Source organism: Podarcis bocagei, assembly GCF_964188305.1.
Source record: "Podarcis bocagei genome assembly, chromosome: Z".
NCBI lineage: Eukaryota > Metazoa > Chordata > Lepidosauria > Squamata > Lacertidae > Podarcis > Podarcis bocagei.
Genome location: NC_138140.1, coordinates 2,609,004 through 2,635,782, shown reverse-complemented (window position 1 = coordinate 2,635,782; position 26,779 = coordinate 2,609,004). Strand labels below are relative to the sequence as shown.

Sequence of the window (26,779 nt, the reverse complement as noted above, 5' to 3'; positions counted from 1 at the left end):
TTACTTCATTTATATCCCACCCTTTTCTCCAAAGAGCTCAAGGTGGCATCCATGATTGGTTCTCACCCTCCTCATTTACTGTATTTTTCGCTCTATAAGACACACTTCCCCCTCCTAAAATGTAAGGGGAAATGTGTGTGCGTCTTATGGAGCAAATGCAGGCTGCGCAGCTATTGCTGAAGCCAGGAGAGCAAGAAGGATCGGTGCGGGAGGAACGCTCGCCCTGCCCTGAAGAGGCTTGGCACGGCTATCCCAAAAGCCAGAACAGCAAGAGGGATCTCTGTTTTCGCTGCGCAGCGATCCCTCTTGCTGTTCTGACTTCACTTCGCTGGAGAGGCGCTGCGCAGAGAAGGAGAGAATATTTCTTGTTCTCCTCTAAAACTAGGGGCGTCTAATGGTCGGGTGCGTCTTATAGAGCGAAAAATACGGTAAGCTCTACAACAACCTTGCAAGGTAAGTTAGGCTGAGAGGCAGCAGCTGGCCCAAGGGCACCCAGTGAGCTCCATGCCAGAGTGGGGATTTCAATACTGGTCTATCGAGTCACAGTCTGACACTATAACAACAACAACAAGAACAAGAACAAGAACTTATTATTTATACCCCGCACATCTGTCCGGGCCCCCCAGCCACTCTGGGCTGCTTCCAACAGAATATTAAAATACAATAGTCTATTAAACATTAAAAGCTTCCCTAAACAGTGGTCTCAGTGGCCGCTCCCAGTCACCAGTCTAGCTGCCACATTCTGGATTAATTGCAGTTTCCGGCTCACCTTCAAAGGTAGCCCCATGTAGAGCGCATTGCAGTAGTCCAAGCGGGAGATAACTACAGCATGCACGACTCTGGCGAGATAGTCTGTGGGCAGGTAGGGTCTCAGCCTGCGTACCAGGTGGAGCTGGTAGACATAATTTTACAAACTTCCACCGTATCTCCTCTTGCCATTTCTCTAAACTAAAAAGTCCCAAACACCACAACCTTTCTCCATAGGGGACTCGCTGCATGACCTCAATCATTCTGGATGCTCTTTTCTGAAACTTTTGCAACTCTTTCTTAAGTGCCTGCTTCCTGTCCCCAGTTGCCACCTTGGATTTTGATCCCTGGATGGGGGAACATGTGGTCCTTGGACTACCACTCCCATGTTCCATAACCAGGCTGGCTCCTGGGAGTACAACAACACCTGCAGTGACATAGATCCCCTTCATTGACAGCCTAGAGCCTTCCCAAAGCCAGTCACCATTGTCCCTGTTTTTGAGTATCCTGTTTTCAGTGAAGGACAGCTCTGGGCGGTCAGGGATCTTATATAACCGTACAATCCACTCTTCATACAAGTGGATTCTTGCTTCTGGCAATCCAAGTCTGGCTCAGCATTTAGATGGTTGCCCTGAGCATCTCTTCACCAGACACTGATATTTCAAGCTTTTTTTGAATTTGTCAAGATAAGTATGTGTCACTGGCGCAGACGGAAGAAGGTGTCATGGTGTATAATTCTGTGTATGGGTCTCTTCTGTCAATATAAATTCTTGCTTCAGCTCTCAGATTTCCTTTTTGATTGCATATGGCATGCTGAGTTGGACGGAGGGAGTAGGGAGTAGAGCACTGACCCCAGCCTGATGCCTTCCAGAGCCTGCTGGGATTACAACTCCCTTCATCCCTTATACACCCAGGAGGAAGGGTTGGAAGCACCTGTCCGTTTTATTTTTCTCACTTTCTCCCTTTCTCAACCTTAAATTCAGGGTTCTCTAGATTTCTACAGCCATTTGCAAATAAAAAATAAAATTGAAAATTCACACAGCAGTTCGGGGTGAATTTCTCCTAATGAGCACATTTTTGTATTTAGTTTTGACTAATGTGCACATTTTTGCAATGAAGTTTTCCATTTTTCAGAGAGAGAGAGAGAGAGAGAAAGTGAACTTTATTATTTATTTATTTTTCTTGAAAAGGGGAGAAACTTGCAACAGATCACCCCCTCTTACAACACACAATTCTTATACCATCAGATAACAGCCCATCCGCTAAGAAGACAACTCCTGTGTTGAGTATCTTTTGTTTCTGCTTTTTGGCCTCATGCAAGTAGAAATGTAGCCATCAGGAAAGCCAGTGAAGCAGAAATGAGGAGAGCATTTCAAAGCTTACTGTATTTTTCGCCCTATAGGACGCACTTTTCCCCCTCCAAAAATGAAGGGGAAATGTGTGTGCATCCTATGGGGCGAATGCAGGCTTTCGCTGAAGCCTGGAGAGCGAGAGGGGTCGGTGCGCACCGACCCCTCTCGCTCTCCAGGCTTCGCGGACCTCTTCACAAGCAGCAGGAGCCCGTCGCTGGGCTCCCGCCGCTTGCGGAGAGTTGCCTGCATGCTGAAGCCTGCGCGTGCTGAGCTCAGCGCATCCAGGCTTCGCGGACCTCTCAGCAAGCAGCGGGAGCCGGCGCTGGGCTCCCACGGCTTGCAGAGAGCTGCCTGTTTGGGGGCTGGGGTCGGGGGAAGCTTGGGCTTCCCCTGCCCCAGCCTCGCGCCTGGGGGAAAATAATTTCCCCCCCTTTATTTCCCCCCCTTAAAACTAGGTGCGCCTTATGGGACGGTGCGTCCTATAGGGCGAAAAATACGGTACTTCCTGTGCTTATTAAGATGTTAGGTGGCTTTCAGAAGTCTTAAGACTGCCAGTTCACCCAAACATTCCCCCCCCCCATTATATTATATTCATAATATAATGCATTTATATGTTATTTCCACTAAGACTGTCCTTCTTATGCACACTTTCCCCTTGCATAGCCATCTTTTCTTTTTTTTAAGACCAGTTGCTCAGAGAGCTGCATTGCAAAATTTGGATCAGCGCAGATCTTGAAATATGGCTATGTCTTGGTCCTCATATTGCTTCAGAAAGTGCAAATCAGCTGTACTTGTAGACCTTCAAGTACAGACCTTCAAGCTGTAGACCTTCAAGTACAGTGGTACCTCGGGTTAAGTACTTAATTTGTTCCGGAGGTCCGTTCTTAACCTGAAACTGTTCATAAACTGAGGTACAACTATAGCTAATGGGGCCTCCTGCTGCCACAGCTGCACGATTTCTATTCTCATCCTGAAGCAAAGTTCTTAACCCGAGGTACTATTTCTGGGTTATTGGAGTCTGAAACCTGAAGCGTATGTAACCTGAAGCGTCTGTAACCTGAGGTACCACTGTACACTCCCAAACCAGCCATGGCCCTGTCTTCGAAGGGTGGGGCAACACAACAGGAACCAGTCTCGTCAGGTGAAGAGGAGGGCAAGGGAGGATGGTTCCAGATTGGGCCTCTTTCCAGAATGTTCTCTATGCTAATTCAGGCTCATCTCTGCTCTGGGGAGGGGAATAAAAAATAAATAAATCTGAAGGCTGCATCAAAACAGGCCTCTTTCCTTGGCCCCTCCCGGCCCTTTCTCTTTTCTGCAGCAGTGAGTTTTTGCGGCCTTCTGCTTGAAGAAATAATCCGTAAAGGATTGCCCAGAGGAAGATTTAATAAGAGAAGACAGCATTTGTCTTTGGCGAGGGAGGCTTGGTCCAGCTGTTATTTCCCTTTAGTCTCAAGAGAGCTGCTTCTCTTAAGAGGAGACGCCTTTGCTATTTGTGCAAGCTCTAAAGCAGCCCGGATTCTGGCAAATATTAGGCCGGCGGGGGTGGGAGCGAACCTCCTCTCATTAACGAGGAAAGGAACATTGATCATCACTCTGCTCCCCTGTCCCGCTGGGAATAGCAAATCACAGGGAAAATTTATCGTTAAATAGAATCGCTATTCTTTTGCGGCAGGGCAATGGAGAACTCATCTGGAGAAAATAAGAGCTTCATAGTTTTGGAGCTGACCTGTTTTAAAGGCTTAGAACTATCTCCTTCAAGGGCTGAGGTGGACCTCAATCAGACTTTTCAGGTTGGTCAACTAGGTATGTTGACATTTTACTGCTCTCTGACTCTTAAAAACTGACATTTTGTAGCCTGTCCTTCCTAAGAAACACTGCTGGATCAGGCCAGTGTCCCACCTAGTCCAGCACCCTGTTCTCACAGTGGCCGACCAGGTGTCCCAACGAGAAATTGGCAAGAAGGACCTGAGCCCTAGACCATTCTCCTCTCCTGTGGTTCCCACAAACTGGTATTCAGAAGCATTCCTGCCTCTGTCTGTGGAGGCAGAACATAGCCATCCTGGCTAATAATAATAATAATAATAATAATAATAATAATAATAATTTATTTGTACCCTGCCCATCTGGCCGGGCTTCCCCAGCCACTCTGGGCGGCTTCCAACAAGGATTAAAAATACATCAAAAAGTCACACATTAAAAACTTCCCTGAACAGGGCTGCCTTCAGATGTCTTCTAAATGTCAGGTAGTTGTTTATCTCTTTGACATCTGATGGGGGGGAGCGTTCCACAGGGCGGGTGCCACTACTGAGAAGGCCCTCTGCCTGGTTCCCTGTAGCTTTGCTTCTTGCAATGAGGGAACCGCCAGAAGGCCCTCGGAGCTGGACCTCAGTGTCCGGGCTGAACGATGGAGGTGGAGACGCTCCTTTATTTATTTATTATTTTTTTAAAAGAAATATTTATTAAAGTTTCCAATTTTTAACAAACAAAAAGAAAAAGACGCTCCTTTAGGTATACAGGACTGAGGCCAGTTTGGGGCTTTAAAGGTATCCAACAATTTGAATTGTGCTCGGAAATGTACTGGGAGCCAATGTAGGTCTTTCAAGACCGGTGTTATGTGGTCTCGGCGGCCGCTCCCAGTCACCAGTCTAGCTGCCGCATTCTAGATTAGTTGTAGTTTCTGGGTCATTTTCAAAAGTAGCCCCATGGAGAGTGCATTGCAGTAGTCCAAGCGGGAGATAACTAGAGCATGCACCACTCTGGCGAGACAGTCCACATGCAGGGAGGGTCTCATCCTGCATACTAGATGGAGCTGGTAGACAGCTGCCCTGGACACGGATTTAACCTGTGCCTCCATGGACAGCTGTGAGTCCAAAATGACTCCCAGGCTGCGCACCTGGTCCTTCAGAGGCACAGTTACACCATTCAGGACCAGGGAGTCCCCCACACCTGCCTGCCGCCTGTCCCCCAAAAACAGTACTTCTATCTTGTCAGGATTCGACCTCAATCCATTAGCCGCCATCCATCCTCCAACCGCCTCCAGGCACTCACACAGGCCCTTCACCGCCTTCACTGGTTCTGATTTGAAAGAGAGGTAGCCAACAATAGCCCTCCCCTCCTCCAAGAATTTGTCTAATCCTCTTCTAAAGCCATCTAGGTTGGGGGTCATCGCTGCCTCCTGTGGGAGAGAGCTTCATAGTTTAACTATGTGCTGCAGGAATAATTTTTTCATAAAAGAAGAGTCTGCATACCTGGAGATTATTTCAGCTTTACAATACTTCTGCAAGATATGTGAGGATGAATGTGTTTGAGTTTCAGGCTATCAAGCTGAGGTTCATGAGTGGCTGTAGCTTTCTCTGCAGAGTTTTACAGGTCCTGATTTGGAGGCAATTCCTACCCACTTACATTTCTCAGAGGTCTTTTTGGATAGTGGGATTGCCTTAAACCGAGTCAGACTATTGATCCATCAGATGTTAACATGCAGCTTGCCTGGCATCCATTAACTTGGAAACTTCTGCATGTGGGTCATAATCTCTAACGCCAAGATATGGATTGACTCCCGAAGATAAGATTACATCAAGCTGCCTTCTTCCAGGGCGAACCACATCTCTATCTCATCCGATAGTATTGACCAGCAGTGATGTGGAGGGGAACACAACTTCAGCTGTGTTTGCAGAACAAGAGTAGTGAGGACCAGGGTAGTGAGCAGAACCGCTCCCCTGGTCTGGCACGTGAATGAGGTGACAGTGAGACTTTCAAGTTTGTTTGTGAGAGATTCGCTCAGAGAAGGAGGTGGAGAAAACCATGCAGATACTTTTTTCCTTTTCTTTGTTCTTATTTCATGCTAGCAGTTTAAATGGGCAGCCCTTGTTTGAAAGATTGTTTGCATTTCCAGTTGAAGCTAAAGGCTGACGTGCGTATTATTTTTATTGTTCAAAGTGTTTCTCCAAGTTGAACCTATATGTCTGTAAGTCAGCGTTCAGCACCCCTGAGTTTAATGGAGCTGATTTCCAAGAAACTGTGGGGGCTATAATGATGAACTCCTGCACTTTAAAATTTACCCCCACACCACTGTTACCAACTCTGGCTGGCACCCACCTCCCATCAACTTCTAACCTATCCTTATAGCCAGAGATGCCTGTGTAATAAACGAAAATCTGCCCTTATTCCCTTATGGGGGACACAAGAGCCCTTATAGAGTCCTTTGTAGGTTCTCCATCGGTCGGAGAAAATAACAGAGGCCAAGCAGAGAATATTGAGAAGCAAAGCAGCTAGCAAGCCTGATCTTTATTAAAGCTCTTGCAACAGGGTGCTCCCCTCACACGCCAGAAAGGAGGAGGACCCAGAACCAAGGTGTGCCTGCCCATTTATAGACATTTTAAATTCCCTGCCCTGGGGCTCAAGACTACCCCTCAATACATCATACGTACACCACAGAAGGTGTGTAACCAAAGACCACCCCCCAGATACATCATACCTACATGGAAAAGGTGGTCTACAACAGAAATTTGCATGTTGCTATTTTCCTGTCTGCCAGGTTATCTGATAATGCCTTATCTGATTGCCTTTCCTGGCAGTCTGGCCATTCCTTTGAGATGGTGATTTCCCAATTCCTGAGACAATGGGAAGGTTCCCTCACCCCCTCCCTCCTTGCCAAGAAAACATTTGGTCAGTTTGGGAGTCAAAATCATTTCAGGACAGTCTTCCTGTGCTGTTCCAGACATGTGGTTTATATATTTATGTACATGTTTGCTTGGTACATTTATGAACATTTATTACTTATGGGGACGCGGGTGGCGCTGTGGGTAAAACCTCAGCGCCTAGGACTTGCCAATCGCTTGGTCGGCGGTTCGAATCCCCGCGGCGGGGTGCGCTTCCGTCGTTCGGTCCCAGCGCCTGCCAACCTAGCAGTTTGAAAGCACCCCCGGGTGCAAGTAGATAAATAGGGACCGCTTACCAGCAGGAAGGTAAACAGTGTTCCGTGTGATGTGCTGGCTCGCCAGAGCAGCTTTGTCACGCTGGCCACGTGACCCGGAAGTGTCTGCGGACAGTGCTGGCTCCCGGCCTATAGAGTGAGATGAGCGCACAACCCTAGAGTCTGTCAAGACTGGCCCGTACGGGCAGCGGTACCTTTACCTTATTACATATCTAAGGGACGTGGGTGGCACTGTGGGTTGAACCACATAGCCTAGGACTTGCCAATCAGAAGGTCGGCAGTTCGAATCCCCGCGATGGGGTGAGCTCCCGTTGCTCGGTCCCTGCCCCTGCCAACCTAGCAGTTCGAAAGCACAAAGTGCAAGTAGATAAATAGGTACCGCTCTGGCAGGAAGGTAAACGGCGTTTCTGTGCACTGCTCTGGTTCGCCAGAAGCGGCTTAGTCATGCTGGCCACATGACCCAGAAAGCTGTCTGCGGACAAATGCCGGCTCCCTCGGCCAGTAAAGTGAGAGGACCGCCGCAACCCCATAGTTGTCCGCAACTGGACTTAAATAAATAAAAAATAAGATAGCTGCTTATTTCCTTGACATCTGATGAGAAGGCGTTCCACAGGGCGGGAGCTACACCTTCACACCTGTCTCTCTCATCCTCCTACCCCTTGCTTTCTGGCTGAGCTGCTTCAGGCACATTGGATCACGGTTTCCATGTCAGCTGAGCCCTACTGTCACCTGGGAAGGCCAAACAGATTAAGCCCCAATCCCTCCAGCCGGTGTTTAGAGAGGAACACAACAGAGCGGCTTTGAAGTGAAGGTTTGTTTAGGGAACACCATAATGTAAGAAGAAGAACTGATTGTCCGATACAGTTTGTTTTTCTCGCATAGCCTTTACCAGCGTGATGCTCATCTGCAAAGCATTAGGCTGGCAAGGTCAGTCCTTGTTCATCCAGGCAGATGAAGCTTATGAAGGTAGGAAGAGCCATTAGCTGGATCAGGCCAATGAGCTATCTAGTCCTGTTCTCACAGTGGCTGACTAGATGCTTGTGGGAAACCAGCAAGCAGGATCCTTGCGCAAGAGCAGGTCTCCTCTCCTGTGGTTTCCTGCATCTGGTATTCAGAAGCCTCTCTGCCTCTTGACCACAGACTCCTCCTCCTCCATGGATTTGTCCAAACCTCCATCAAGGCTCTCCAAATTGGTGGCCATCATTGCCTCCTGTTGGGACATGGGTGGCGCCGTGGGCTAAACCACATAGCCTAGGACTTGCCAATCAGAAGGTCGGCAGTTCGAATCCTCACGATGGGGTGAGCTCCCGTTGCTCGGTCCCTGCCCCTGCCAACCTAGCAGTTCGAAAGCACAAAGTGCAAGTAGATAAATAGGTACCGCTCTGGCAGGAAGGTAAACGGCGTTTCCGTGCGCAGCTCTGGTTCCCCAAAAGCGGCTTAGTCATGCTGGCCACATGACCCGGAAGCTGTACGCCGGCTCCCTCGGCCAGTAAACGAGATGAGCGCTGCAACCCCCGAGTCCTCCGCAACTGGACCTAATGGTCAGGGGTCCCTTTACCTTTACCTTTAAGACCTTAAAATTCTTATAACACTATAATGACGAACTCCTGCACTTTAAAATTTATCCCCACACCACTGTTACCTACTCTGGCTGGCACCCCACCTCCCATCAACTCCTAACCAATCCTTCTAGCCAGAGACACCGGGAACTGAACTGATGATCTCCAACGGCAGCGCATACACACACACCTTAGATTCTTCTTGACTATCTTTATACACAAAGTGAATCCAAGTTACCTTCCAGTCACTGAGGCATTTTTTCCTTTCCCTCCTCTCTTCCCCCCAATTTCACTCATAAGCCACCTCCTCTTTGCTCCCCAAAATTAGTTTTTCTGGGATGGCTCCTGGAGAAGACCTTCCCATGAGATCCTGCTCTGCTCTGCTCTATATTTGTTGTTGTTGTTTAGTTGTGTCCGCCTCTTCGTGACCCCCTGGACCAGAGCACGCCAGGCACTCCTGTCTTCCACTGCCTCCCGCAGTTTGGTCAAACTCATGCTGGTGGCTTCAAGAACACTGTCCCACCATCTCGTCCTCTGTCATCCCCTTCTCCTTGTGCCCTCCATCTTTCCCAACATCAGGGTCTTTTCCAGGGAGTCTTCTCTTCTCATGAGGTGGCCAAAGCATTGGAGCCTCAGCTTCAGGATCTGTCCTTCCAGTGAGCACTCAGGGCTAATTTCTTTAAGAATGGATGCGTTTGATCTTCTTGCAGTCCATGGGACTCTCAAGAGTCTCCTACAGCACCACAATTCAAAAGCATCCATTCTTCAGCAATCAGCCTTCTTTATGGTCCAGCTCTCACTTCCATACATCACTACTGGGAAAACCATAGCTTTAACTATATGGACCTTTGTCAGCAAGGTGATGTCTCTGCTTTTTATATTTATCCTCCCCTGAATCTACCTATCTAGCAATGATGGTCCCAACTCACATGGCATATTAAGAGGTGGCTTTTAAAGCAATTTTATCATCATATAACATAGACAAATTTTTGCCACTTCGTCTCAAGTCACTACCCCCACCGGCAAACAAAACACACTCAAGTAAATTATGTTTTAATAGCCAGGTTTGCCTCGGTGGGCAGCGTCTGCCTCATGTGGCTGGCAAGGAGAGCTGGAAGCCTGTGTCAGCTGGCGCTGCCTCTCCCCACCCCAACCCCTACCCCAGCAGGAGCACCCAATCTTTAATTGAAACCTAATTGTTTACTAAACCACTCAAACCAGAAGAGGAAATTACTATAATTTTGGTCTGTGGATGACTCCCTTTCCCCGCCCTGGCTGCAAAAGAAGGGGAAGAAGTGGGGATTGAATTTTAAGGAGAATAGGAACATTATCCTCAATGATACATAAACAGAAAGCGATTATCATTAAACTGTCAACGGCAACTGGATTTAGATAACGAGTCTTGATGCCAGCAAGAAATTATATGCAAATGGTTTTGGGAGGATTTATCAGTGGGTTCAGTCACTGCTACGTGAAGGGGAAAGGAGTGGCGGTGCTTTTTCTTGGTGAAAGTGGTGAGGCTGGTGGCGTCACCTTTTCGCAAGGCAGCCACGGGTGCGTAGATCTGCTGCTTCTGAATGCCCTAGGAGGGGAGAGTGCTCTTTCACTCGGGTGCTGCTTGTGGGTTTCCCAGTTGGGGCACCAGGCTGGTCACTGTGATAACAGGATTCTGGGCTGGATGAGCCATTGGCCTGTTCCAGCCTCAGAACTCTCCTTACATTCTTATAATGGAGAAATCTGAGGGCTCCCTTGGACAAAAAACAAGGACACCAGCCAGGAATACCAGAGCAAAACAGCAGCCAGTAGGCTTGGTCTTTATAGAAGACTGTTGCAACAGGACTCCCACCTGCCACAAGGTGGAACAAGATGGAAGCCCCGAACAAAAGAGAACCCAAACTTTCATTAGCTGCTAATCCCCATGTTAAAGGTAAAGGGACCCCTGACCATTAGGTCCAGTCGTGGCTGACTCTGGGGTTGCGGCGCTCATCTCGCTTTACTGGTCGAGGGAGCTGGTGTACAGCTTCCGGGTCATGTGGCCAGCATGGCTAAGCCCCTTCTGGCGAACCAGAGCAGCGCACGGAAACGCCGTTTACCTTCCCGCCAGAGTGGTACCTATTTATCTACTTGCACTTTGACATGCTTTTGATGCAGTGTTTTTTTCCTGGGGGAATGCAGGGGTACGCATACCCCTAAACATTTTGTGAATCTAAGTTTGGCCTCACTGAGGGGCAGTGTTTCAATATGAGTAGGAAAATGAGAGTACCCCTAAACATTTTTTTTAGAAAAAAAGCACTGCCTATATGAATGAACATACTATATGAAAAGAGCATGCAAAAAACCCCCAGTGAAAACAGACATGAAAGTACCATAAGATAAAATTAATTAGAATTTCAAAGTAACACAGTAAAATGGCAATAAAATATAAAACAGAAACTGAGCAGTGTGGTCTAAAAAAAATAATAATCCCTAAAATGTAAGCAAAAGCTTGTCTGAACAAATATGCTTTCAGTTTTCCCTATAACCCAGTGTTGGTTGTTCTGAATTGCCTACTGCAGAGAGCAAGGTCTTATTCCACTTGGTCCTTTTGGGTGAGGGTACAGGGGGTGGTCCCTAGGACCTTCTGCACACCAAACAGGTATCCTGGCACTAAATTATGATCCCTCCGCAAGCTAGTGCAAAACTTGAGCCACCTAGTTGGCCTCGGATAAATATTGATTGCTATGTGGAATTTCCATAGCGGGGGAAGTTTATCCCAGAGCTTATAGCTGTGGTTTCATATTCGCCCAGCTGCGTGGCTTTTAAATTTCCACCAATTTTGACAGCCATTTCCCAGCATGCAGCAGCTGGCATCAGTTGGCGTGTGGTTGCAGAGATTTGAGCTTGACGGATTTGAACACTGGACTGTGCTGTGGGAACCCTCTCTGGGTTCATCATGTACTTTGGGTTGGAGACTGCAATGACAGGCTACAGCACTCGGAGCGGTGACCTGTTTTTGCTGAATGGATAGGGCACGGCAGAGTTATGGATCTTTTTCTTTTCGCCCTCCCCCCAAGATCTTGTCACTGGGGCTTCTGGCTGTCGAGAAGGTTCCTGCGTGGAAGGAGAAAATGACAGTGGAGTGGATTTTATTGGCAGGGCTAGCTTATGTTGCAAGCAGAGGCATGAAGGAAGGATTTGATTCTCCTCCACCCTTTTCTTCTGCTCTATTTCTCATCTGGGCTGCCGTGTTAGGAAACGGGAAGAGCAGAGACATAATCTCACCTTCCATTTATAGAAAGGATGGGGCCTTTTAGATGCACAGTGCAAATTGGGAAAATGCTCTTTTAGATACTTTGGGCTGCATGTCCGGTTGTCTCCCTAGAGACGGGTGAACCGGTCAAATTTAGTTCCTCATTTTTCCACGCTTAAAGTCTGTTCTCCACATTGCATTGCCTTGCAATTCCTTCCCCTGCCAACCCCACAAAAAGTCCTCCTAAAAAGTCAGCAGCATCTTGGTAGGAATTTCCTCTAATGTATCCATTTTTTAAAATGCATTTTTGCCCAATGTACATAATTTTGCAAAGCAATTTCCCTCCCTAATGTGATGCATTTTTGTATAACCACAACTTGTTCAAAACTGTATCTAATGTGTTTTTATGCTGCAACCAGAGCTGGGCCATTAGGGTGAATGCATGTAATAAATTGATGATGATGATGATGATGATGATACTAATAATACTAATAAATGCAGACAAATCTGATGATCAGATTAGGAGATTCTCAGCACAGCAGAGTGCATATAAGAACCTCTTAAGAATGAGAAAATGAGAGTTACGCTAATAAATTTTTGAAAGATCTTGGGGAAGCCATTATTTACAAAAATGTCCATGCACACTGTACCACAGCATTTTTTGCAATGCAACAATACTTGGCTGGAGAATTGTGTTGCATTGCAAAATTCAGGGAAGCGCAAATTTCAAATGACAGCTATGTTTCAGTTCATGTATTATTTTCAGAAAGTGCAAATTTGGTAGGTTTCCCCTTTAATGTGGACTGAATTCATTTTTCCCTCCCTTGCTATTCTTCGGTGCTGCATCCTGGATTGGAGGCAGGCGGGTTTCTAAGGAAAGGCAGACTCTAGTTTCCACCTCTAGGGCCTGCTCCTCTGACCTTGCTGGGGGCAGACCCGGCAAGATTTGGACCCTGAAGTCCCAGGATCTGTGATGTTCCTGACCTGATAAATCTCTCCACCTCACACTCCCAAACACTGCTTTGTATTCAGACACAATTTCAGGGAGGGCCTTGGCAGCGCCGGCTCAATACATTTTGCTACCTGAGGCAAAGGACAAGATTCAACACTGGTAGTTGAATATTACCCCAGTACTGGTGAAACATCTTCCACAGCACTTGAGGGCAGCAGCCTGGCATAGGTATAGGGCAGGCTACATGCCACACACAGCTCTGGCCACTCCCTGCACCTCAACATCTCCTGAATGAGGCAGGTGCCTCACTCTGCCTCATTGTAGGGCTGGCCCTGGGCCTGGGAGCCTCCTTGGGGGGGGGGGAGCTTAAAAAGCATCCTCACACTCCAGAGAGCTCCACTCCCTGCCATCCCCACTCCACCCCATGCTGCCATGCCAGAAATATTAAATTATCTCTCATTTCCTAGAGCCCACAGGGAAAGACAGTTCAAAAGCAAGGCTGTAAGGAAACCTAATAGGGAATATTAATCCTCATTTTACCCGTTTTGATCAGTGTGTGTGGAATCATAATTGCAGTAATAGCGCTTGACATTTCCTCAGCACCTTTCAGTGAAGGCTGGCTAGGCGATCTGAACATCGGCCTGGATTTAATATGACAACCTGCCAGGAGACTGTTTAAATATTGCTGTCTAGAGAACTGCAGTCTGGACCCATATGACAGACAAGGGATATGGTTGCCTTATTTCAAAAAAATAAAATTCCTGACACCCACAAAACTGTCGAGCTTTTTAAGAGACACCTAACCTGAAAAATCCCAAACCGGAATTAAGATTGTCAGAAGAAATATCAACAACCTCAGCTATGCAGATGACACAACCTCGATGGCAGAAAGTGAGGAGGAATTAAAGAACCTCTTAATGAGGGTGAAAGAGGAGAGCGCAAAATATGGTCTGAAGCTCAACATCAAAAAAACTAAGATCATGGACACTGGTCCCATCACCTCCTGGAAAATAGAAGGGGAAGAAATGGAGGCAGTGAGAGATTTTACTTTCTTAGCCTCCATGACTACTGCAGATGGTGACAACAGTCACGAATTTAAAAGATTCCTGCTTCTTGGGAGAAAAGCAATGACAAAGCTAGACAGCATCTTAAAAAGCAGAGACATCACCTTGCCAACAAAGGTCCGTATAGTTAAAGCTATGGTTTTCCCAGTATTGATGTATGGAAGTGAGAGCTGGACCACAAAGAAGGCTGATCGCTGAAGAATTGATGCTTTTGAATTATGGTGCTGGAGGAGACTCTGGAGAGTCCCATGACTGCAAGAAGATTAAACCTCTCCATTCTTAAGGAAATCAGCCCTGAGTGCTCACTGGAAGGACAGATCCTGAAGCTGAGGCTCCAATACTTTGGCCACCTCATGAGAAGAGAAGACTCCCTGGAAAAGACCCTGATGTTGGGAAAGATGGAGGGCACAAGGAGAAGGGGACGACAGAGGATGAGATGGTTGGACAGTGTTATCGAAGCTACTAACATGAGTTTGACCAAACTGCGGGAGGCAGTGGAAGACAGGAGTGCTTGGCGTGCTCTGGTCCAGGGGGTCATGAAGAGGCGGACACGACTAAACGACTAAACAACAACAACCCAAAAATAGTGATTTAAAGCTTTTTGAGCTGCTTCTGCCATACGCCCAGATTTTCCCTGACATTTCTCCCCCGATGCCGTTTTTACACCCGAAAACCAGGACATGCCTAGGCATGGAACAACAGCCCTCTTTTGCTCTTGCTACTCAGTGGCTGGTGTCCAAATATAGGTTGCCACTGCTACTGGAGATTCCAAGCAGCCATTGTGAGCCATTTCCCCTCCATGATTCTGTCTAAGCAACCTCAGTTAGTAGCTAGTCACCATGCAGCTGGTGACAGCAAATCCCCACAGGAGAGTCCTGCTTGCTGGTTCACTGTGGGGGCATCGGGTTGGCTACTGTGAGAACAGGATGCTGGGCTGGGCTGGACGGGCCACTGGCCTGATACAGGACAGATTCTTCTTAAGTCCTTAATTCAGTCTTTCCACATAGGGAAGCTGTTCCTGTCCCCTGAGCATGTGGGCTCTCATTTTGGCACCTTTCTCCAACTTCTCTTGAGAGGCTGCATGCATGCACCTGTCTCAATCCACCCTAGCTCTGCTCTTCTGTCTAGGGCATTGGCACATTGCTGGACTCAGGGCCAGCCTTTTTCCCTTTTTGCGCTTCCAGCCACATCTCTTCATCTCTCTGCCTTGCCACGCCTCCTTGCGCTGAGGTGACATTGATTTCTGTCTACTCTTTCCAACTTGGGTTGCCATGGTGACAGATTCAGTTTCTCCGCTGTGCTGGGCTTTTTTCCTCCAGTTCAGCGTGCTCTGGGGGGAGAGAGGGAGAGAGAGAAACCGTTCAGCAGCAGGCAGGCGGAATGTGTGTCTGGCATCACTTTCTCCTGGTGGCCACTGTTGATAATGTCAGTGGCAGTGTCATGGGTAATTTGACAAAACGATGTCAGGAAGGCACTGGAATCTCTTTCTCTTTTGCAATGCTGGGCAGTGGCCCTTGACCAGAGCCAGCAGTCCATCGTCTTCTTGTGTTACTCATCTCGCTCAGGGCCCAGGACCTTCCCTCTGCTGGGGCCCAATCCAGCGGGAGACCCACAACAGACTCTCTGAGTAGCTGGGAGAAGAGGTTGCTGGGCAAGACACGCCTTTGCTTTGACCTGGCCAGAGCTCTCTTCTTGGGTTCTTAGGCCTCAGGGACCTAAAGAACCAAACACACACCAAAAACAATAATTAAAAAACAACCATACAGCTCTTGCAGTTGCTTCACACAGACACAGACACACACACACAGGTGGGGTGGGGTGGGGTGGGGTGGGGTGGGGTGGGGGGAATTCCCAACACAACACAATATCAAGGGGATTTGGCTGGGAGGGCATCAAGGAGTAGCTGCCCAATTCATTTCTGCCAGAGACAAGGGAACCACCCACCCCAAATGGTAGAGATTAGTACAAGTGGAAATCCCATACTGTTATCTACTGTAGTTTTCTCCCTGGGCCAGCAGGGGGATACTGTAGATAGTTTTCACTCAGGTCCACATATGCAAATAAGGAATTGACATTCAGTGATTGGATAGCTACAGAAAGTTGTTACTGTTGCTTTGTAGTTGAGCTCTATATAAGCAAGCTGGCTGAACCCTTCAGCCCAGTTCTGTTCTGGACCTGTGAATAACCAAGAGCTGTTATTTACAGAATCTCTGTGTCGTCTGATATGTTCACCCACAACTTAACACATACATTCCTCTCTCTGCTGTTTTCTGGAACAAATGCAATCTGAGCTAGATGGTTCCCATTTGGTTCAACAAATGAACTCCCCCTGTTGTGATGCAGTGCTGTCCAGAAGCAGTTCTATCACTCCTGCTGGTATTTTGGGAAACTAGCCCTGAGTGGTGAACCAGAACACAGACACACACACTTAAAATCTTACCTCTGCAAAGAATAAGGGTGGAGGAACTGTAGTTCCACAGGTGTCCCAGCTCCCATCATCTGCAGCCAGCATGGCTAGTGGTCATGCCAGTGGTTATTTGTCTAGCCATATCCAAAGAGCCACAAGTTCCCCATCCCTGCCATGAACTCCTGCCAGTCCCTACGCTATAAGGTTTTTATTTATTATTTATTGCATGTATATTCCACCTTCTCTCCAAGGAGTTCAAAGCGGTGTATATATGACTCTCCCCTCCCCTCCTGATTTAATCCCAACACCAAACCTGTGCAGTAGATTAGGCTGAGAGGCAGTGACCCAAAGGTCAAAGGTCACCTTGTGAGCTTCATGGATGAGTGGGGGATGTGAACCCTGGTTTTCCTGGTCCTAGTCTGACACTTTAATCTAACCACTACAGGACACCACACATGGAGGGGGGGGGGAGATGATACTATTGACCTACCCTGCAAGTTTGGTGTTAAGAGTTGTTAGAATACTATATGAATTTGGGAAGTGCTATATCAGTGCTAAGTGTTCATATTAGTTAAAGAAGTGGAAATAGTTATGGAAAGCAAATGAGATTAACACCCTGGTTATGAATCTTTTTTTTTAATTATTTCATTTATGATTTTCAATTTTATGCATTTCAATAATTTTATAATCATTTCAACATTTCAAAACTTGACTTCCTTTCCTCTCTTTCTGCAGTTCCTTAAATTTATTTTTAATATTTTCTGCATATCCCAATTAACTCAGTTTGCTCATTTATTCATCAGCTTTAAATATATACTCTTACAAAACTGCAGGTTATTACAATAATCCTGCCAATGTTCTTATCTGTTTACAGTTTATTTGTAGATATTCAATAAACCATTTCCATTCTTTTATAAAAAGTTTGTTATCTTGATTTCTTATTTTTCTGGCAAGTTTTGTCATTTCTGCATATTCCATAAGTTTTTGTATCCATTCTTATTTTGCTGGGACTCCTGCTTCTTTCCATTTTGGGGCAAGTAGCATTCTTGCCACTGTAGTCACATATATGAATAAATTTCTATACAGTTTGAGTAGTTCTGTCCCTATAATTCTGGGGTTTGTTTTACAAACGTTATTTTAAACATCATTTCAATTCACTATGTATATCATTTCCCAGTAAGATTTAACCTTACTACAAGACTATGGTTGCCAGATTTTTTTCAATGAATCCGGGGAAACTTTTTTTTTTTGAAGCTGAGTAGCAACAGGGAGTCAGTAGTGGGGATGGTGAGGCAACAGACCCTGGGCCCAAGCACACGTGCCTATTGTATAAAGGTGCAAAGCCCTTCTTTCGCACCCTGCGAAACATAAATGAGTTTTTAAAAAAACTGGGCAACTGTGCACCACCCGCCATGACTCCCAAGCCTTCCTCAATCTCCTGCCCCCTTCCCCCTTTGTTTTGGCAGATCAGGGGAGGCTTGAGAGGGCAGATGGCCATTGCCCAGGAGGGGCCAGCCTGGTAGCGCAGTTGGCTCTGGCTGGCTTCAGGAGCTGCTCACTGCTCGCTGCCATGGAGCAGGAAAAATGGCGGGCGCCACGGCAGCGAGCAGCTCCTGAAGCCAGCCAGAACCAACCACGCTAACAGGCTGGCTCCGGGCTGCTGAGGCTGCCGCTGCCACGTTTCCCGGGAACAGATTTGCAAATCTGGGGACGGAATTTGTCCGGGGACAGATTTGCAAATCCAGGGACTGTCCCGGAAACTGGGGACATCTGGTAACCCTATACAAGACCATCACATATGATAAAAAAACCTTCTTTCTCTTTACATTTCCAACACTTATTTGATTTGGATTTATACATTTTTGCCAATTTACTCATTGTTAGGTCCCATCGATATATCATTTTCATATAATTTTCTCTTAGACCATAACATGCTGTAAATTTTATATCCATATTCCACAATCGTTCCCATGCTTCCATATCCATATTATTACCGATATCTATTGCCCAATGTATTATTGAGGATTTCGCTTGTTCATCCTTTGTCTCCCATTCCAATTATATTTTATACACTTTTACATTGCATTCCAACAGGTCTCTTTCCAATTGTGATATTTGTTCCCCAAACCCTCATATCTTATCTTTCTTAAATACTTTGTTCAAATGATGATATTGTATGTTAATTTTCCTAATAATTCCTTAAATTCTTTTAATTTATACTCTCCTCCCTCTTGTTTTAATAAATTTCTACAAGTTGTCCACCCTTCTATCATATTCTTTTTCTTTACCACTATAGCTTCCAATGGCCAGAGTGGTGTTTTTAGAATCATTTCTTGTTTGTTAAGAGTTGGAGGGACAAATTAAAATAGTGCATTAATTCCAGTGCTAAACAAGTAGGTACAAAACAGTTGTGTGGGATAGAATTGACATTAAAAGGTAAAGGGACCCCTGACTATTAGGTCCAGTCATGGCTGACTCTGGGGTTGCGGTGCTCATCTCTCTTTACTGACCAAGGGAACCGGTGTACAGCTTCCGGGTGATGTGGCCAGCATGACTAAGCCACTTCTGACAAACCAGAGCAGCGCACGGAAATGCTGTTTACCTCCCCACTGGAGTGGTACCTATTTATCTACTTGCACTTTGACGTGCTTTTGAACTGCTAGGTTGGCAGGGGCTGGGACCGAGCAACGGGAGCTCACTCCATCACAGGGATTCGAACCGCTGACCTTCTGATCAGCAAGTCCTAGGCTTTGTGGTTTAACCCACAGCGCCACCCGCGTCCCTAGAACTGACATTACTAATCCTAATTGCCACAAAATCTATGCTGTTCACTCACAGCTACAAAAATACAAATGTTTAGATGCTAAGGGAAAGATGTGGAGGGAGGGAGGGAAGGAGGGAGGGAAGCCATCGGGGTGAGCAGAAGATTGATGGATTGCCAAGCAGATCTCCACATATTCAGGATGTGTTTTGAACATACGTACTGTCTTGGGGGCTTTGCAATTAAATTATTGTAAACAATATGAGGATCTTGTTGCCATCTTCTCCAGCTTCTTCGGGAGGAGATTGTTCAATACTTGTAGAAAGGGCAAATGTAGAAAGGGTCTCTCTATGCTTCCTTATCATATTAAAAAAAGAAAAACCCAAAGTGCCCCATTATTAACAGTCATCAGAATGGTTGGATATAGATGCAGCAAAGGCATTTTGCATTGCTTGGAGAGACTGGGGTTTTGCTTAATGTCAGACTATCCTGGAAATTATGATAGATAAGCATGATTTTTAAATACATATATGAAACCATATATATAGCGATTTTTTTCAATAAACTTTCTATCCTTTCAAGCTTTGGAAAAGCATGCAATGCAGTGAAGTTTACTGTTATTTGGGAATAAACAAATGCACAAATATAAGATGTGGGACAGCTGGCTTGCCAGCAATACATGTGAAAAGGATCTAGGGGTCTTAAGTAGACCACAAGCTTAAAATGAGTCAACAGTGTGATGTTCCAGGAAAAATAAAAGCTAATTCTAGGCTGCATCAACAGAAGTAGAATGTCCAGCTCAAGGGAAGTCATAGTACCACTCTATTCTGCCTTGTTCGTACCCCACCTGGAGTCTCATGCCCAGTTCTGGGCACCACAGTTTAAGGAGGATATTGACAAGCTGGAAGGTGTGCAGAGGAAGGCAACCAAGATGATCTGGGGTCTGGAAACTTAGCCTTAGGAGGAACAGTTGAGAGAGTTGGATATGTTTAGCTTAGAAAAGAGGATAGTGATAGGTGATAAGATAGCCATCTTCAAATTTCTGAAGGGGTATCACATGGAAGATGGAGCAAGTTTGTTTTCTGCTGCTGTGGAGAGTAGAACCTGAACCAATGGATTCAAGTGACAAGAAGAAAGACTCCAGCTAAACATTAGGAATAACTTTCTGAGGATAAGAGCTATGCAGCTTCCAAGACCACATAACACAGGTCTTGAAAGACCTATGTTGGCTCCCAGTACGTTTCCAAGCACAATTCAAAGTGTTGGTGCTGACCTTTAAAGCCCTAAACGGCCTCGATCCTGTATACCTGAAGGAGCATCTCCACCCCCATCGTTCTGCCCAGACACTGAGGTCCAGCGCTGAGGGCCTTCTGGCGGTTCCCTCACTGCGAGAAGTGAGGTTACAGGGAACCAGGCAGAGGGCCTTCTTGGTAGTGGCGCCTGCCCTGTGGAACGCTCTCCCTTCAGATGTGAAGGAAATAAGCAGTTATCCTATCTTTAAAAGACATCTGAAGGCAGCCTGTTTAGGGAAGTTTTAAATATTTAATGCTGTACTGTTTTTAACATTTGATTGGGAGCCTCCCAGAGTGGCTAGGGAGACTCAGCCAGATGGGCAGGGTATAAATAAATTGTTGTTGTTGTTGTTGTTATGCACGGTAATGGAGAAAGTGAATAGAGAAGTTTTCCTAACTTGTAAGCCAAGTTACAGGGAACCAGGCAGAGGGCCTTCTCGGCAGTGGTGCCCGTCCTGTGGAACACCCTCCCACCAGATGTCAAAGAGAAGAGCAACTACCTGACATTCAGAAGACATCTGAAGGCAGCCCTGTTTAGGGAAGCTTTTAATGTGTGACATTTTAATGTGTTTTTAATCTTTGTTGGAAGCCACCCAGAGTGGCTGGGGAAGCCCAGCCAGATGGGCAGGGTACAAAATTATTATTATTATTATTATTATTATTATTATTATTATTATTATTATTTGGAACAGATTGCCTCAACAGTTGCAGACTCTCCTCTACTTGAGGTTTTAAAGCAGAGGTTGGATAGCCATTGGCCAAGGATTATTTAGTTGCGATTCCTGCATTGCAGGGGGGTTAGACTAGATGACCCTAGGCATCCCTTCCAGCTCTGCAATTCTATGATTTATTCAGAGCCTTCCTTGCTCTTAGTGCTATCTAGCACGTATCAAAAGGTACAAGCTCCTGTCCCAAAAAGCTCATGGTATAATGTCTAGCACGAGAGGAGAAACGGGGAGAAGTGAATGCTAGCCAATGTCATTACAGGCACTTTGACTTTTCTGGTTATAATGGTTGCACTTATGCTGGAGTCTAGTGTTTATCACTTATCCTTCTCCCCATCATCAGAAGGGGACACAGTAAGGATGTACAGTATTGCACATCCAACTCTAAGCACACTTCCCCAAAATTCAGAATAAGAGGCAACAGGTGCGGGAACAGAGTCCACTTTGGCATCTTATCTTATTGGGATTGGCTACTAATATTAATTCATTTGGATTCAGCAATATTAGCAAGAAGGGGATATGGCACAGGGATGGAATATATGCTTTGCCTGCAGAAGGTAGCAGATTAAATCCTCCCAGCACCACCAGCTAAAGAGAGATGGTAGCCAGAGCCATCTTTTCCATTGGTCTTAGTGGTTCGTTGCACCAGGGCACCAGCCTCTCAGGGGCACCCTTGTGATTCGGCACTTCTGCGCATGCGCAAAGCACAATTTAGCGCTTCTGTGCATGTGCGACCGCCGAAACCCGGAAGTAATCTGTTCCGGTACTTCCAGGTTTCGGCAGTCCGCAACCCAAAAAACCGCAACCTGAAGCGTCCGTAACCCGAGGTATGACTGTACATGATTACAAGCGCACAGAGTAAGATGACACAAGAAGAAAAAAAGAAATAGTACCCATGTAGAAAACAAAACAGAACTGCAACAAAAAATTGTATGCATTACAACAACAATGAAAATTGTTATTGCAGTTAACCAGACATTAACCTAAAACGGTATTTATAAAAATGAATTCCAAATATTGTTAAATTGTTGAAGATTGGGTAAGTTCTATAATATTGGTGTCTCTGGACCTCAGAATAGGACTCATTCAATGAAAAATAATATTTAGAACTAATTGGACCCATTATACTTGTTTATGAAAGGACTAGCTAAGACATCTAACTACTGGAGATGGAACAGAGATAATGCTTCTCTAAAACATATGTTTGTACAATGTCCTCTATTGATTAAATTTTGGCAGAAAGTAATAGAGACAATCAACATGACTGTATGGAATAATCTTAAATTTGCAGAGAAAAATATCCCTTTGAATTATATATTCAGCACATGGAATCTAACAAAGGGACAATATGAATGGACTCTTTGTGCTCTTATTGCAAAAATAGAGGTATTGATGAATTGGAAAAATAAAAATGGTAGCACCTTGAACTTGGCCCTGGTCAAGATGATCTGCTCCAACAACAAGGCTCTTCAGATTCCCTTACGCTAGCTCTGTAGAGCCTCCCTTTTCAGGGGCAGTCTACCTCTGAACACCAGGAGCAGCAACAAGAGGGGGCTTTTACTTTCTTGCCTTGCTTGTGGGCTCAAAGGGGTCCCCTTGAATCACAGGGGGCATCGTCAGGGTCTGCTGTAAATTATTTCCTTTCATCCCCTCTCAAAGCTGCCTCTGCCCTATAAAAGGCAGGCGAGAGGAAGGGAAAAAACAGGGCACGCGTTATGATTTGCGGCTGATAGCAAGTACTCAAGCCAGGATGATTATGCTTGAAGAAAGTGATGTCGAAGTTTAGATTTATAGGAGGGTGAATAAATTTCTGTCAGTTGGCGATTATTATCTCCTTTAATCTCAAAGACACTCGTCTTCCCACTCTCGTGCCTGTGTCTGGGGTTTCAAAAGCGTGTTTCTGATTGGGATCTAGTGCTCTCCATCGGAAAATAAATCTCCCACATTTTATACAAGGCAAGCTGAAGATGCTTAAACATGAACATTATTAGATTGATTTGGAAAAGGCTCCAAACTTTGTAATGCCCTAGAAGTGCATGAATCGTCAGAAATCTTGCGACAGGTTTGTTTGTTTTTGTGTGTTTGTTTGTTGGTTTGTTGGTTTGCAGGGGGAGGGAAGAATCCCAACCACGTACTTTATGCATGCTTAAAATATTGTTGCACACACCCAGTCTTTGACTGGTGAGAGAATTTAGTGGTTCCAGATGCTCACCCAAGCTTTGGTTTCCTTGGAATAAGCATCGGTGGAGACTGCGGTGGCTTTTGTCTACTACATGGTTTTATTTTCGCATCTATACAACCTGAGCATAGGCTGCAGGGGGTCCCAGCATTAACAATGGAACTCTGTCCCACAGGAAGCAGCAATGGCCAAAGCTAGGATGGCTTTAAAAGGGGATTGGACAGATTCACAGAGGAGGATAAGGCCATCAGTGTTCCGCCTGGCCTTTGGCTTGGGATCAACTTGATCCTCTCCCCCTCTTTCCTTTTTCCTTTCTCCTTCTGTGATGGAACCCCTATTTGGGGACTTCCCTGGCTTTTTTCTGGCCCACGTAGGACCAGTCTGGATAGTTGGCCTTGGTGAAGATTTGATGTTTTCATCCCCAAAAAGTTTTTGATTTGAGTTTCTACTGAAGTGAGGCTGCATTTTAATGTTGTATATTAATCCTGTTTTTAAGTTGTATTTTAATCAATTGTTTATACCTGGTGTTAGCCGCCCTGAGCCCGGTCTTGGCTGGGGAAGGCGGGGTATAAATAAAATTTCTTCTTCTTCTTCTTCTTCTTCTTCTTCTTCTTCTTCTTCTTCTTCTTCTTCGTCATGGTGGCTATACTCTGCCTCAATGATCAGAGGCAGCAATGCTTCTGAATACCACAGAGCAATAGACCAGGTGAGCTGTGCCTAAGAGAGCGGTGTGAGATAGTTGGGCTGCTGCTGGAAGCTGGCTACACCGAGACCTGTCTGTTTTGTGCTGGACCCAAAACTTGGGGCCTCCCAGGAACCGTAATAGGCAAGCAAGATCTGTCAGGGAATAAATGCTATGAGTCCCTCCATCCTATGCTTAGGTTGTATAGATGTGTAAATAAAGCCATGTCTTCTGAAAACAGTACAGTCTCCATTGACCACTTGGAGATTGGGGTGTGCACAACAATATGCCAATACAGTGGTACCTCAGGTTACATACACTTCAGGTTACATATTCTTCAGGTTACAGACTCCGCTAACCCAGAAATAGGACCTCGGGTTAAGAACTTTGCTTCAGGATGAGAAGAGAAACCGTGCAACGGTAGCAGGAGGCCCCATTAGCTAAAGTGGTGCTTCAGGTTAAGAACAGTTTCAGGTTAAGAACAGACCTCCAGAACGAATTAAGTTTTTAACCAAAGGTACCACTGTATGCCTTGTACCATGGGTAGAGGGGAGTCACGTGAAGATTCCTGCTGGATCCAGTTGCCAGCCCATTTAACCCACAGAGAGATGGGGAACCTGTGCCCTGCCAAATGTTGCCAGACTACAACTCTCATCATCCCTGGTCATTGGCATTGCTGGCTGGGGCTCATGGGATTTGTATCCCACAACATCTGGAAGGTCACAGCTTCCCCACTTTTTTTCATGATGCTATCTATTTTGATTGTGATGTGGAACCAGGAGGGGCGGGTGAGAGTCAGAAAAGAAAGGGCTTTGCCTGTTGAATTCCAGCCTGACTTGCATTAAAGGAATGGGGAGGGGGCTGCCAGAAATTTCCGGTTGGTTGGATAAAGGTGGTCAGGTGAGGATCAAAGATGCCTGTGTGGATTTCTCCCTGGACAGCACGCAAGCACACACACGCAAACACAGACACTTCCCCTCACACTGAACAATGCCGGTATATGATTTCCTCAGGTTCTCTGTAGCCATGGTGATAAGGAAGGTACAATTACCTGAATGGAGAAGGCAGACAGATAAAGGAATAGAGTCAGCTGGTATGTTCTCCTGTCTTTCAAAAAGGAAAAAGTGTCGCTGAAGACCTTGAGTTTCTCGTGCGCCACTTTCCAATAATCTGCCCACAATATCTGCCATTGCACAGAGCGCAGGCCAGCACCAGGAACTGAGTGCCTGGGAAAAGAACACGAGAAGAGCCTGCTGGATTGGGCCAAAGGAATCCCACCTAGTCCAGCATCCTGTTCTCACAGTTGCCAGCCAGATGCCTTAGTGGGAAACCTGCAAGCAGGACTTGAGTACAAGAGCATGGAACGCTCCTGGGGCTGCTTCCAGCAACTGGCATTCAGGAGCATTGCTGCATCTGACCATGGGGGCATAGCTATGGCCATGAAGATAGCAATCTGCATATTTTAAGGCCACTGCGGTTTTCATGGAAGGCACACCGCTGTTATCAATGTGTTGCCAGGGGTGTCCAGCCGTGGATGAGCACACTGTGACAGTGACCCCAAAGATGTATGGGAGGTCCAAGCATGGTGCACATTGAGGATTACGCAGTGTGCCATGTAGGCAAAGTGTGATGCAGGCCAGATGTTTGTGATTACACCTCCCATCAGCCCCTGTGACTGATGGGAGTTATAGTCCAGAGGTGTAGCAATCAGGGGATGTAGGAGGTCAAAGACTTGCTGCTATTTCTATGGCAGAGCCTTTGGAGGGGTCCCTGCCACCAGTGTCCTCAGGCCACCCAATCAGCACGGAAAAGGAGCTTTCGAAGCTGCTGACGTCTTCTCATTCTATGTGTCAACTGGAGTCAATCAGAGTGAAAAGAGGTGAGTCAGCCACTGAGGATGGGCTCCCAGGGTCTCCCCAGAGAAAACGCATGGGAAGAACACTGAGGAGAAGGCATCCTGTGTGCTCCAAAGCTAAGCATCTTGGAACACAGAAAACACAAGGCAAGAGAACGGGGTGCAAGTTCTGAGGTTACATAAAATGGAACAAAGTCACTCCAGAAGAAGTCATTGGGCTCTCCCAATCATTTGCCCATTGATGTGCAGAGAAAATACTGGATCCAGCTGAAAGGCAATACATGGAGGTATGCATTGATTGTCACAATGCATTCCTAATTATTGCATAATTATAAAATTATTATATAAACTAATGAGGTTGTATAATCTGAGAAGGGGGGTGGCGGTGATTGTCATGAAGGGACTCTGCACTTTTAAATTTGCTATTGCACAAAACATGTTGAAGTTACTGTCTTGGTGAAGTCTCTTTTATGGAGATCAGGGATTACCCTGACATACTCTGGCGACAGTCTGTTAATTGCAGTTCTCTTCTTTGGCTAAAGCTGGATAATGAGATAGAGTCTGATATTCTTCCAGTTGCCTCTTCAAGACCCATCCTGTTCTCTCAAGTCCAGGCTTATGCCCTTAATGTTGCCTCAACTCCAGATATGGACTTTGCACCAAGATATGAACTTTGCATGAAAAGAACTGTGCGACAAGAGCTTGGAGCATTGAGGAGATCCAAAGGTTTTCTTCTCTAGCATCCTGGTCTCATACCTGGCTACTCAGGTGTTTCTGGGAAGCCCACAAGCTGGACACAGAGGCAATAAGTCTCCCTGGTTTTATGTTGAAGGTGCCTTGCACTCTGATTGCCTATGGATAGAGGGACTCCATTCCTAGTGACAGTTTTTATGTTCGTATCCTGCACGCTGCTTGGAGATTTAAAATATTAAGTGGTTTAGGAATGCTTTTAGGCAAATAAATAAACTAACATGGTGATTAAAAGACTTTACAATTTTATTATATAGTAAGGTATGTGGCACTGTGGGTTAAACCACAGAGT

At 46.0% G+C, this 26,779-nt stretch overlaps 1 protein-coding gene and 1 long non-coding RNA gene across 9 annotated transcripts in view; one reads left to right on the top strand and one right to left on the bottom strand.

Annotated features, from left to right (window-relative positions):
• Window positions 1-26,779, bottom strand: part of LOC308579117 — a 522,075-nt gene that overhangs the window by 114,448 nt on the left and 380,848 nt on the right. The gene's annotated exons all lie outside the window — the stretch shown is intronic.
• DAB2IP (DAB2 interacting protein) overlaps window positions 1-26,779 on the top strand; it is a 319,383-nt gene that overhangs the window by 106,985 nt on the left and 185,619 nt on the right. The gene's annotated exons all lie outside the window — the stretch shown is intronic.